This window comes from Lissotriton helveticus, chromosome 5_1 (assembly GCF_964261635.1).
Source record: "Lissotriton helveticus chromosome 5_1, aLisHel1.1, whole genome shotgun sequence".
NCBI classification, from domain to species: Eukaryota; Metazoa; Chordata; class Amphibia; order Caudata; family Salamandridae; genus Lissotriton; species Lissotriton helveticus.
In genome coordinates, this window is record NC_136065.1 from 1,507,782,622 (window position 1) to 1,507,796,377 (window position 13,756).

Sequence of the window (13,756 nt, forward strand, 5' to 3'; positions counted from 1 at the left end):
TTATGTTTCACAAATAAAATGTTATTTCATTACAAAATTCTTTTTATTACATTTGGTTTTATAAACATATTTTATAAACACAATGATAAGCAACTATACAGAAGCATTATTATTTTCATACTTTTTGTACAAAAATGAATATTATTTATTATCTCTTTTACATATTGTAATTTCATAAAGAAATGTAGAAATAACAAAAGTATTTTTTACACTTTATTTCAATACATAAAATATTTATTATGTAAGTCACATATTTTTAACACATTTTTCTATTATTATAATTTTTGACAATGTAGTTATATTTCTAGACATTGTTAATATAAATATTATTCTTTTCATAATATTTATTTATTACATTCATTTACATATTTGTTAATCAAATCATTGTAGGATTAAAGTAAATATTTCTTTACAATAATAGAAACTTAATGTTCATTTTTGCATATTTAGTGAAGTATATATATTATATTTTATACTTGGGACTATTTTATTGCATTTGGGTGCTTTATTTTGTAACCGGGTTAGGTCGTTTTGGGTTATTTGGAAGAAGGGCTGATCGCGGTTGGGAGACACTTCATGTCGCTTCAGGTAAGGTTTATTTTATATGTTTTATGTGTATTTTAATGATGTTTTGAGATTAGTGACCTTATATTTTGTGTTGTTGAATGTGAGGGAGGTATGTTTTAGATTTCGAAAACAGATAATTACTTATGGTATATACACGTAGTGTTAGTTAACTCATTATATATAGAGTGAATTTTAGTCTTTTACGGTATATCTACAAGTGAAATAATCTATTTTAATATGTTTGTACCTAATTACTAGCTAATTAATGTGGGTGGGAATGTCTGTTTTCTATGTTTTTGTCATAGGTGTACGCTACATCGGAAGTTCCGTTTTTTTTAAAGGAAGTGTTTGTTTGTTTAATTCAACACTGCTTTACACACACTTCTTTACATTTTTCGGTTTTGCTGGAGCGATTCTTTCTATTTTTCAATTTTTTCGGGTTTTTATGCTTATTCGATGGCTCTGGATAACGTGGATGTCTTAATTTTGGAACAGTTGTATTTTTACATTTTTTTGGGGGTTAATTTGGCACTACCTGGATTACTTTGGTGGACAAGGAGGTTATTGGATTGACAACATGATTGGTAAGTCCTTGCTTTCTTATTTTGTGTGGGTGGGTAATGTTATTTTTATTATGGAATAGTTTTTTACTTGTTATTTAGTTTTAATGTGTGCATATATTATAATAATATCTCTATATATTGCATACATTAAATACTTTAGAAGCTCACGTTACATATTTTTCCATACTTAGGTGATACTTTTAGTGTTTTATAACATTTTGGGAAATAATTAGAGTAGTGTTTTGGCAATGATATTTAGGTATTCTATGCCTTTTGTACTAGGGTAAAGTTTAACTTGTTCTTCCAGGTACTTGTGCATTTGTTTATTTTGCTTTGATGTTTTAGGGACAAGTTCAGTTACAGATTGGTCCATTCTAAATTCCTGGTAGCTCTGTTCTTTCTGTAGGCATTTAATGAAATGTTCTAGAGTAGGTTTGGTTCTGCCAGTTGATTGTACAAATGCATTGTGCCAACCTTCCACTGCATTGTTAGTTTTTGAATCTCCGTTAAGGGTACTTCTGTAAACGTTCCACCAGGGTATGAGGAATTTGGGATTTCGTCTGTGGCCAGATCTGTGGAGTCTGCCTACCCAGGTGTCTTCAAAGTAGTCCAGAAATGGACTTAATTTAGCTTCATTTTGTTTGTAGAAGGGGCTGTCTATAAGAATGTTGTAGTGTTCAGCTACGTCTGTTTCAGGTACATAAGCAAGTGCAATGAGTTTTTTAATTTGGAAAGCAAAAGATGAGTTTGTAGCATATTCGACACTTAGGGTAGTTTTTTGAAGGTGTCTCCATAAACACTGGTTTAAATGATAATAGCAGCCTTGAATGCAGGTATGGGGGTGGATTTTTATGATAGTTGAGAGCATTGCTTGCTCAAAATCAAGAATGATACTTTCAGGAGAAAAATCATTAGTTTTTTGTTTAATTATATTTATTAACTCCATATATGTGGAATTATTTTTGTTTGGTAATAGTGCATATAGCAAAGGTATGTTGCAGTTGTGGTAGAGGCCATGTATTGTGTATAATTGGAAAAATGGTTTGGGACAGATGTTAAATGTTCCATCCATCATCCAATATTGGCTTTGCTGCAGTTTAACTAAATTCATACTGGTACCAAAAATTATAAGCCTTTTGTCATTGTTTTCGTTGTCGTAAACTATAAATGGTTGTTTATTTAAAGTTATTATTTGGTTAGCAGTTACATTTATATCCTGATATGTTCTGGGAGATGGTGTTGTAGAAGTAGTAGCTTTTTTAGTTCGTGCTATAGTTCTTTTTAAGGAGAGGATATTTGGCATTTGAGTTGTGGCAGTTTTTGGGATTTTAGGAATGGCTTCTTTTAAAATGACATTTGTTTGCTTTTGGGAACCTGTACTAGCTTCTTTTATATTTTCCAAAGCTGTTCTAACTTCTATTTCAGTAACATTAGGTGGATGATTGTGTTCCCTAGTATACAGTACTGTAGCTTCTTTAGTTGTTGCTCTGCCATAGCACTTGTTAGAATAATATTTACAACATTTCCAATTAACTTGCATGCCATATTGCTTTTCTTGTGTATAAGTGTAACCCATGTAGCATAGTAATAGTTTTCCTTTCTGGCTGGTCACAAATTCGGCTCCTTCGGTCATTTTGTACTTTGTATATCTATAAAATGTATATAATAGTTAATGTCAAATTAAATGTGATAAATAATCTATGTTAGTGATAAGTAGGAATGTTTATACTTACGTGTTTTTGAATTTACAGCAAAATTAGGAGCTGCTTGCTTCTTTAGTTGGGGATAATTGTTTGTGATGTTGTTGTAGCTGTTATGAAAAACATGAAAGTAGTATATTATTAATTAATGTTTTGGTACATTTGCAATGTTAGAGCTCATTTCTACTACAAAAGTGTATCTTCATGATTCACATTGTGAAGATACTTACATATTTTTTTAGGTTGGTCTTTGCCAGTATAGTTGTTTTCAGCATTACTGTACCCATAGGGGGTGGATGACTATCACTGCCAGCAGTCTTAACCTATAGAGGGATGGATGGCTATCACTGCCAGCATTGTCCAGCCCATAGGGGGGTGGATGGCTATCACTCCCAGCAGTCCTAACCTATAGAGGTGTGGATGGCTATCACTGCTAGCACTGTACAACCCATAGAGGGGTAGATGACTATTACTCCCAGCAGTCCCTACCTATAGGGGGGTGGATGGCTATCACTGCCAGCAGTCCCAACCTATAGAGGGGTGGATGGCTATCACTGCCAGCATTACTAAACACATAGGGGAGGGATGGCTATCACTGCCAGAATTACTGAACCCATAGGGGGTGGATGGCTATCACTACCAGCATAACTTAACCCATGGGGGCTGGATGGCTATCACTGCCAGAATTACTGAACCCATAGGGGGTGGATGGCTATAAATATCAGCAGTTCCAACATTTAGGGGGGTGGATGGCTATCACTGCCAGCATTGTCCAGCCCATAGTTAGGTGGATGGCTATCACTGCCAGCGTAACATAACCCATAGGGGGTGGATGGCTATCACTTCCAGTATTACTGAACCCATAGGGGGTGGATGGCTGTAACTACCATCAGTTCTAACCAACAGGGGGTGGATGGCTATCAATGCCTGCATTGTCGAGCCCATAGGTGGTGGATGGCTATCACTGCCAGCAGTCCTGACCTATAGAGGGGTGGATGGCTATCACTGCAGCATTGTCCAGCCCATATGGGGGGTGGATGGCTATCACTGCCAGCAGTCCCAACCTTTAGAGGGGTGGATGGCTATAACTTCCAGCATTACTTAACCCCTGGGGGGTGGATGGATATCACTGAGAGCAGTCCCAACCTATAGAGGGGTGAATGGCTATCACTGCCAGCAGTCTCAACCTATAGAGGAGTGGATGGCTATCACTGCTAGCATTGGCCAGCCCATAGGGGGGTGGATGGCAATCACTGCCAGCATTATGAATCCCATAAGGGGTGGATGGCTATCACTGCCAGCAGTCTTAACCTATAGAGGGGTGGATGGCTATCACTGCCAACATTGTCCAGCCCATAGGGGGGTGGATGGCTATCACTGCCAGCAGTCCCAACCTATAGAGGTGTGGCTGGCTATCACTGCCAGCACTGTCCAACCCATAGAGGGTTAGATGACTAGAACTCCGAGCAGTCCCTACCTATAGAGGGGTGGATGGCTATCACTTCCAGCATTGTCCAGCCCATAGGGAGGTGGATGGCTGTCACTGCCAGCAGTCCCAACCTATAGAGGGGTGGATGACTATCACTGCCAGCACTATCCAGCCCATAGAGGGGTAAATGAATATTACTGCCAGCAGTCCCTACCTATAGAGGGGTGGATGGCTATCACTGACAGCTTTACTTAACCCATAGGGGATGGAGTGGTATTACTGCCAGTATTGTCCAGCCTATAGGGGGGTGGATGGCTATCACTGACAGCTTAGTTTAACCTATAGGGGGTGGATGGCTATCACTGACAGCATTGTCCAGCCTGTAGGGGGTGGATGGCTATCACTGACAGCAGTCTCAACCTATAGAGGGGTGGATGGCTAGGACTACCAGCAGTCACAACCTATAGAGAGGTGGATGGCTATCACTGCCAGTATTGTCCAGCCCATAAGGGGGTGGATGGCTATCAGTGCCAGCAGTCCCAACCTACAGAGGGGTGAATGGCTATCACTGAGAGCCTTACTTAACCCATAGGGGGTAGATGGCTATGACTGTCAGCATTGTCCAGCCCATAGAGGGGTGGGTGGCTATCACTGCCAGCATAACCTAACCCTTAGGGGTGGATAGCTATCACTACCAGCATTGTCCAGCCTATAGGGGGGTGGATGGCTATCACTGCCATCAGTCTCAACCTATAGAGGTGTGGATGGCTATCACTGCCAGCATTACTGAACCCATAGGGGAGGGATGGCTTTCACTGCCAGCAGTCCCAACCTATAGAGGGGTGAATGGCTGTCACTACCAGCATAACTTAACCCATAGGGGCTGGATGGCTATCACTGCCAGAATTACTGAACCCATAGGGAGTGGATGGCTATAAATATCAGCAGGTCCAACATTTAGGGGGGTGGATGGTTATCACTGCCAGCATTGTCCAGCCCATAGTTAGGTGGATGGCTATCACTGCCAGCGTAACATAACCCATAGGGGGTGGATGGCTATCACTTCCAGTATTACTGAACCCATAGGGGGTGGATGGCTGTAACTACCAGCAGTTCTAACCCACAGGGGGTGGATGGCTATCAATGCCTGCATTGTCCAGCCCATAGGGGGTGGATGGCTATCACTGCCAGCAGTCCTAACCTATAGAGGGGTGGATGGCTATCACTGCCAGCATTGTCCAGCCCATATGGGGGGTGAATGGCTATCACTGTCAGCAGTCCCAACCTTTAGAGGGGTGGATGGCTATAACTTCCAGCATTACTTAACCCCTGGGGGTGGATGGATATCACTGAGAGCAGTCCCAACCTATAGAGGGGTGGATGGCTATAACTGCCAGCAGTCTTAACCTATAGAGGGGTGGATGGCTATCACTGCCAGCATTGTCCAGGCCATAGGGGGGTGGATGGCTATCACTGCCAGCAGTCCCAACCTATAGAGGTGTGGATGGCTATCACTGCCAGCACTGTCCAACCCATAGAGGGTAGATGACTATTACTCCCAGCAGTCCCTACCTATAGAGGGGTGTATGGCTATCACTTCCAGCATTGTCCAGCCCACAGGGAGGTGGATGGCTGTCACTGCCAGCAGTCCCATCCTATAGAGGGGTGGATGACTATCACTGCCAGCACTATCCAGCCCATAGAGGGGTAAATGAATATTACTGCCAGCAGTCCCTACCTATAGAGGGGTGGATGGCTATCACTGACAGCTTTACTAAACCCATAGGGGATGGAGTGGTATCACTGCCAGCATTGTCCAGCCTATAGGGGGTGGATGGCTATCACTGCCAGCATTGTCCAGCCCCGTAGGGGGGTGGATTGCTATCACTGCCAGCAGTCTCAACCTATAGAGGGGTGGATGGCTATCACTGCTAGCATTGTAAAGCCCATAGGGGGGTGGATGGCTATCACTGCCAGCATTACTGTACCCATAGGGGGTGGATGACTATCACTGCCAGCAGTCCTAACCTATAGAGGGATGGATGGCTATCACTGCCAGCATTGTCCAGCCCATAGGGGGGTGGATGGCTATCACTGCCAGCAGTCCTAACCTATAGAGGTGTGGATGGCTATCACTGCCAGCACTGTACAACCCATAGAGGGGTAGATGACTATTACTCCCAGCAGTCCCTACCTATAGGGGGGTGGATGGCTATCACTGCCAGCAGTCCCAACCTATAGAGGGGTGGATGGCTATCACTGCCAGCATTACTGAACACATAGGGGAGGGATGGCTATCACTGCCAGAATTACTGAACCCATAGGGGGTGGATGGCTATCACTACCAGCATAACTTAACCCATAGGGGCTGGATGGCTATCACTGCCAGAATTACTGAACCCATAGGGGGTGGATGGCTATAAATATCAGCAGTTCCAACATTTAGGGGGGTGGATGGCTATCACTGCCAGCATTGTCCAGCCCATAGTTAGGTGGATGGCTATAACTGCCAGCAGTCTCAACCTATAGAGGAGTGGATGGCTATCACTGCTAGCATTGGCCAGCCCATAGGGGGGTGGATGGCAATCACTGCCAGCATTATGGATCCCATAAGGGGTGGATGGCTATCACTGCCAGCAGTCCCAACCTATAGAGGTGTGGATGGCTATCACTGCCAGCACTGTCCAACCCATAGAGGGGTAGATGACTATTACTCCCAGCAGTCCCTACCTATAGAGGGGTGTATGGCTATCACTTCCAGCATTGTCCAGCCAATAGGGAGGTGGATGGCTGTCACTGCCAGCAGTCCCATCCTATAGAGGGGTGGATGACTATCACTGCCAGCACTATCCAGCCCATAGAGGGGTAAATGAATATTACTGCCAGCAGTCCCTACCTATAGAGGGGTGGATGGCTATCACTGACAGCTTTACTAAACCCATAGGGGATGGAGTGGTATCACTGCCAGCATTGTCCAGCCTATAGGGGGTGGATTGCTATCACTGCCAGCAGTCTCAACCGATAGAGGGGTGGATGGCTATCACTGCTAGCATTGTAAAGCCCATAGGGGGGTGGATGGCTATCACTGCCAGCATTACTGAACCCATAGGGGGTGGATGACTATCACTGCCAGCAGTCTTAACCTATAGAGGGATGGATGGCTATCACTGCCAGCATTGTCCAGCCCATAGGGGGTGGATGGCTATCACTGCCAGCAGTCCCAACCTATAGAGGTGTGGATGGCTATCACTGCCAGCACTGTACAACCCATAGAGGGGTAGATGACTATTACTCCCAGCAGTCCCTACCTATAGAGGGGTGGATGGCTATCACTTCCAGCATTGTCCAGCCCCAAGGGAGGTGGATGGCTGTCACTGCCAGCAGTCCCAACCTATAGAGGGGTGGATGGCTATCACTGCCAGCATTACTGAACACATAGGGGAGGGATGGCTATCACTGCCAGAATTACTGAACCCATAGGGGGTGGATGGCTATAAATATCAGCAGTTCCAACCAATAGGGGGGTGGATGGCTATCACTGCCAGCATTTTCCAGCCCATAGATAGGTGGATGGCTATCACTGCCAGCGTAACTTAACCTATAGGGGGGGATGACTATCACTGCCAGTATTACTGAACCCATAGGGGGTGGTTGGCTGTAACTACCAGCAGTTCCAACCAATAGGGGGTGGATGGCTATCAATGCCTGCAGTCCCAACCTATAGAGGGGTGGATGGCTATAACTTCCAGCCTTACTTAACCCCTAGGAGGTGGATGGCTATCATTGCCAGCAGTCCCAAACTATAGAGGGGTGGATGGCTATCACTGCCAGCAGTCTCAACCTATAGAGGAGTGGATGGCTATCACTGCTAGCATTGTCCAGCCCATAGGGGGTTGGATGGCAATCACTGCCAGCATTACGGAACCCATAAGGGGTGGATGGCTATCACTGCCAGCAGTCTTAACCTATAGAGGGATGGATGGCTATCACTGCCAGCATTGTCCAGCCCATAGGGGCGTGGATGGCTATCACTGCCAGCAGTCCCAACCTTTAGAGGTGTGGATGGCTATCACTGCCAGCACTGTACAACCCATAGAGGGGTAGATGACTATTACTCCCAGCAGTCCCTACCTATAGAGGGGTGGATGGCTATCACTTCCAGCATTGTCCAGCCCATAGGGAGGTGGATGGCTGTCACTGCCAGCAGTCCCAACCTATAGAGGGGTGGATGGCTATCACTGCCAGCACTATCCAGCCCATAGAGGGGTAAATGAATATTACTGCCAGTAGTCCCTACCTATAAAGGGGTGGATGGCTATCACTGACAGCTTTACTTAACCCACAGGGGACGGAGTGCTATCACTGCCAGCATTGTCCAGCCTATAGGGGGGTGGATGGCTATCACTGACAGCTTAACTTAACCTATAGGGGGTGGATGGCTATCACTGACAGCATTGTCCAGCCCGTAGGGGGTGGATGGCTATCACTGACAGCAGTCTCAACCTATAGAGGGGTGGATGGCTATCACTGCTAGCATTGTCTAGCCCACAGGGGGGTGGATGGCTATCACTGCCAGCATTACTGAACTCTTAGGGGGTGGATGGCTATGACTGCCAGCAGTCCCAACCTATAGAGGGGTGGATGACTATCACTGACAGCATTGTCCAACCCATAGGGGGATGGATGGCTATCACTGCCAGCTTAACTTAACCCTTAGGAGTGGATGGCTATCACTGCCAGCAATGTTCAACCTATAGGGCGGTGGATGGCTATCACTGCTGGTACACAGACAAAATATCGAAAATAAAATATCGGAAAGACAAAATATCGAAGTTAAAATATCGAAGGTAAAAAATATTGGGAAGCAAATATATCGGATACAAAAATATCGTAACAGGTAAGTAAGTAGAAATATCGAAAAAAATAATATCGTATGACAAAATATCGACAATACAAAATATCGTGTAGTAATGGAAAAAATAAATAGTGTAGGAAAAAATATAATAATTGTAAATAAAAATTTGATAAAAAGGTCTATATTAAAAAATTACAATATATTTAATATAAAATATTTTTAAAAAACATATATAGTTTTAGGAGCGGGTTATTGGGTTTATAGGGGATAAGGGTGGGAAGTAATTTAAAAATAAATAATAAATTAATATATATTTGTAAAAAACTTTTTATTAATAATTAATTGGTAAATAATTAATATTAATTAGTTAATTAATTAATATAATTTAGTACATTATTTTATATAATAATTAATTGGTAATTAATGAATATTAATTAGTTAATTAATTAATATAATATCGTACATAATAGTACAACATTAATAATTGGTAATTAATTATTATTAGTTAGTAAATTAATTAATATAATTTTGGACATAATTTTCAATAATAAATAATTGGTAATTACATAATAATAATTAATTGGTAATTAATTAATATTAACTAGTTAATTAATTAATATAATTTTGTATATATTTTTAAATAATAAATATGTGTTAATTAATTATTATTAATTAGTTAATTAATTAATATAATTTTTTTCATATTTTTAAATAATAATTAATTGGTAATTAATTAATATAAATTAGTTAATTATATTAATTAGCTTCATTTAGTTTAATATATATGTTTTACTTATTGTAAATTAATTTGGAAAAAATATTATTAATAATTACATTTATTTCTTTACAGCTAATGTGCTAATATATTAACTTTATTGTTATTGTTAATTAATAATTATTTTGTAATTACATAATAATAATTATTTTTGGGTAAAGGAGTATTGTTAGAGTTCAGGGTCAGTTTTCAGTTCTTGGTTAAAGGGGTATTTTTAGGGTTTATGGTCAGTTTTCAGTTTTTGGGTAAAGGGGTATTTCTTGGGTTCAGGGTTAGTTTACAGTTTTTGGGTAAAGGCGTAGTTTTTGGGTTCAGGGTCAGTTTTCAGTTTTTGGGTAAAGGGGTATTTCTTGGGTTCAGGGTCAGTTTTCAGTTTTTGGGTAAAGGGGTATTTCTTGGGTTCAGGGTCAGTTTTCAGTTTTTGGGTAAAGGGGTATTTCTTGGGTTCAGGGTCAGTTTTCAGTTTTTGGGTAAAGGGGTATTTTTAGGGTTCAGGGTCAGTTTTCAGTTTTTGGGTAAAGGGGTATTTCTTGGGTTCAGGGTCAGTTTTCAGTTTTTGGGTAAAGGGGTATTTTTAGGGTTCAGGGTCAGTTTTGGGTTTTTGGGTAAAGGGGTATTTTTTGGGTTCTGGGTCAGTTTTCAGTTTTTGGGTAAAGGGGTATTTTTAGGGTTCAGGGTCAGTTTTGGGTTTTTGGGTAAAGGGGTCGTTTTTAGGGTTCAGGGTCAGTTTTGTGTTTTTGGGTAAAGGGGTATTTTTAGGGTTCAGGGTCAGTTTTCAGTTTTTGGGTAAAGGGGTATTTTTAGTGTTCAGGGTCAGTTTTGGGTTTTTGGGTAAAGGGGTATTTTTTGGGTTCAGGGTCAGTTTTCAGTTTTTGGGTAAAGGGGTATTTTTAGGGTTCAGGGTCAGTTTTGGGTTTTTGGGTAAAGGGGTATTTTTAGGGTTCAGGGTCAGTTTTCAGTTTTTGGGTAAAGGGGTATTTGTAGGGTTCAGGGTCAGTTTTGGGTTTTTGGGTAAAGGGGTATTTTTTGGGTTCAGAGTCAGTTTTAATTTAATGTACGCTGGATTTGGTATAGTAATAATTAAATTATTAGAGACCAACATATACTCACATTTAATATACAGTGCAAAATTTCTGATAAGATTGTTACATTATAGTAAGATAATGATACAAATAGTTCAACATGATTGTAGAAACATTATTTTTATTTATGTTTCACAAATAAAATGTTATTTCATTACAAAATTCTTTTTATTACATTTGGTTTTATAAACATATTTTATAAACACAATGATAAGCAACTATACAGAAGCATTATTATTTTCATACTTTTTGTACAAAAATGAATATTATTTATTATCTCTTTTACATATTGTAATTTCATAAAGAAATGTAGAAATAACAAAAGTATTTTTTACACTTTATTTCAATACATAAAATATTTATTATGTAAGTCACATATTTTTAACACATTTTTCTATTATTATAATTTTTGACAATGTAGTTATATTTCTAGACATTGTTAATATAAATATTATTCTTTTCATAATATTTATTTATTACATTCATTTACATATTTGTTAATCAAATCATTGTAGGATTAAAGTAAATATTTCTTTACAATAATAGAAACTTAATGTTCATTTTTGCATATTTAGTGAAGTATATATATTATATTTTATACTTGGGACTATTTGGGTGCTTTATTTTGTAACCGGGTTAGGTCGTTTTGGGTTATTTGGAAGAAGGGCTGATCGCGGTTGGGAGACACTTCATGTCGCTTCAGGTAAGGTTTATTTTATATGTTTTATGTGTATTTTAATGATGTTTTGAGATTAGTGACCTTATATTTTGTGTTGTTGAATGTGAGGGAGGTATGTTTTAGATTTCGAAAACAGATAATTACTTATGGTATATACACGTAGTGTTAGTTAACTCATTATATATAGAGTGAATTTTAGTCTTTTACGGTATATCTACAAGTGAAATAATCTATTTTAATATGTTTGTACCTAATTACTAGCTAATTAATGTGGGTGGGAATGTCTGTTTTCTATGTTTTTGTCATAGGTGTACGCTACATCGGAAGTTCCGTTTTTTTTAAAGGAAGTGTTTGTTTGTTTAATTCAACACTGCTTTACAAACACTTCTTTAAATTTTTCGGTTTTGCTGGAGCGATTCTTTCTATTTTTCAATTTTTTCGGGTTTTTATGCTTATTCGATGGCTCTGGATAACGTGGATGTCTTAATTTTGGAACAGTTGTATTTTTACATTTCTTTGGGGGTTAATTTGGCACTACCTGGATTACTTTGGTGGACAAGGAGGTTATTGGATTGACAACATGATTGGTAAGTCCTTGCTTTCTTATTTTGTGTGGGTGGGTAATGTTATTTTTATTATGGAATAGTTTTTTACTTGTTATTTAGTTTTAATGTGTGCATATATTATAATAATATCTCTATATATTGCATACATTAAATACTTTAGAAGCTCACGTTACATATTTTTCCATACTTAGGTGATACTTTTAGTGTTTTATAACATTTTGGGAATTAATTAGAGTAGTGTTTTGGCAATGATATTTAGGTATTCTATGCCTTTTGTACTAGGGTAAAGTTTAACTTGTTCTTCCAGGTACTTGTGCATTTGTTTATTTTGCTTTGATGTTTTAGGGACAAGTTCAGTTACAGATTGGTCCATTCTAAATTCCTGGTAGCTCTGTTCTTTCTGTAGGCATTTAATGAAATGTTCTAGAGTAGGTTTGGTTCTGCCAGTTGATTGTACAAATGCATTGTGCCAACCTTCCACTGCATTGTTAGTTTTTGAATCTCCGTTAAGGGTACTTCTGTAAACGTTCCACCAGGGTATGAGGAATTTGGGATTTCGTCTGTGGCCAGATCTGTGGAGTCTGCCTACCCAGGTGTCTTCAAAGTAGTCCAGAAATGGACTTAATTTAGCTTCATTTTGTTTGTAGAAGGGGCTGTCTATAAGAATGTTGTAGTGTTCAGCTACGTCTGTTTCAGGTACATAAGCAAGTGCAATGAGTTTTTTAATTTGGAAAGCAAAAGATGAGTTTGTAGCATATTCGACACTTAGGGTAGTTTTTTGAAGGTGTCTCCATAAACACTGGTTTAAATGATAATAGCAGCCTTGAATGCAGGTATGGGGGTGGATTTTTATGATAGTTGAGAGCATTGCTTGCTCAAAATCAAGAATGATACTTTCAGGAGAAAAATCATTAGTTTTTTGTTTAATTATATTTATTAACTCCATATATGTGGAATTATTTTTGTTTGGTAATAGTGCATATAGCAAAGGTATGTTGCAGTTGTGGTAGAGGCCATGTATTGTGTATAATTGGAAAAATGGTTTGGGACAGATGTTAAATGTTCCATCCATCATCCAATATTGGCTTTGCTGCAGTTTAACTAAATTCATACTGGTACCAAAAATTATAAGCCTTTTGTCATTGTTTTCGTTGTCGTAAACTATAAATGGTTGTTTATTTAAAGTTATTATTTGGTTAGCAGTTAAATTTATATCCTGATATGTTCTGGGAGATGGTGTTGTAGAAGTAGTAGCTTTTTTAGTTCGTGCTATAGTTCTTTTTAAGGAGAGGATATTTGGCATTTGAGTTGTGGCAGTTTTTGGGATTTTAGGAATGGCTTCTTTTAAAATGACATTTGTTTGCTTTTGGGAACCTGTACTAGCTTCTTTTATATTTTCCAAAGCTGTTCTAACTTCTATTTCAGTAACATTAGGTGGATGATTGTGTTCCCTAGTATACAGTACTGTAGCTTCTTTAGTTGTTGCTCTGCCATAGCACTTGTTAGAATAATATTTACAACATTTCCAATTAACTTGCAT

The 13,756-nt window shown here is 39.4% G+C and overlaps 1 long non-coding RNA gene across 1 annotated transcript; it reads right to left on the reverse strand.

Annotated features, from left to right (window-relative positions):
- Positions 1 to 2,670: 2,670 nt before the first annotated feature.
- LOC144753673 (uncharacterized) lies at positions 2,671 to 3,095 on the reverse strand. The gene is made up of 3 exons (XR_013594468.1): positions 3,061 to 3,095; positions 2,864 to 2,940; positions 2,671 to 2,779 (listed from the first exon to the last, which is right to left on the reverse strand). It is a non-coding gene; the product is annotated as an uncharacterized LOC144753673 (long non-coding RNA).
- Positions 3,096 to 13,756: the final 10,661 nt, after the last annotated feature.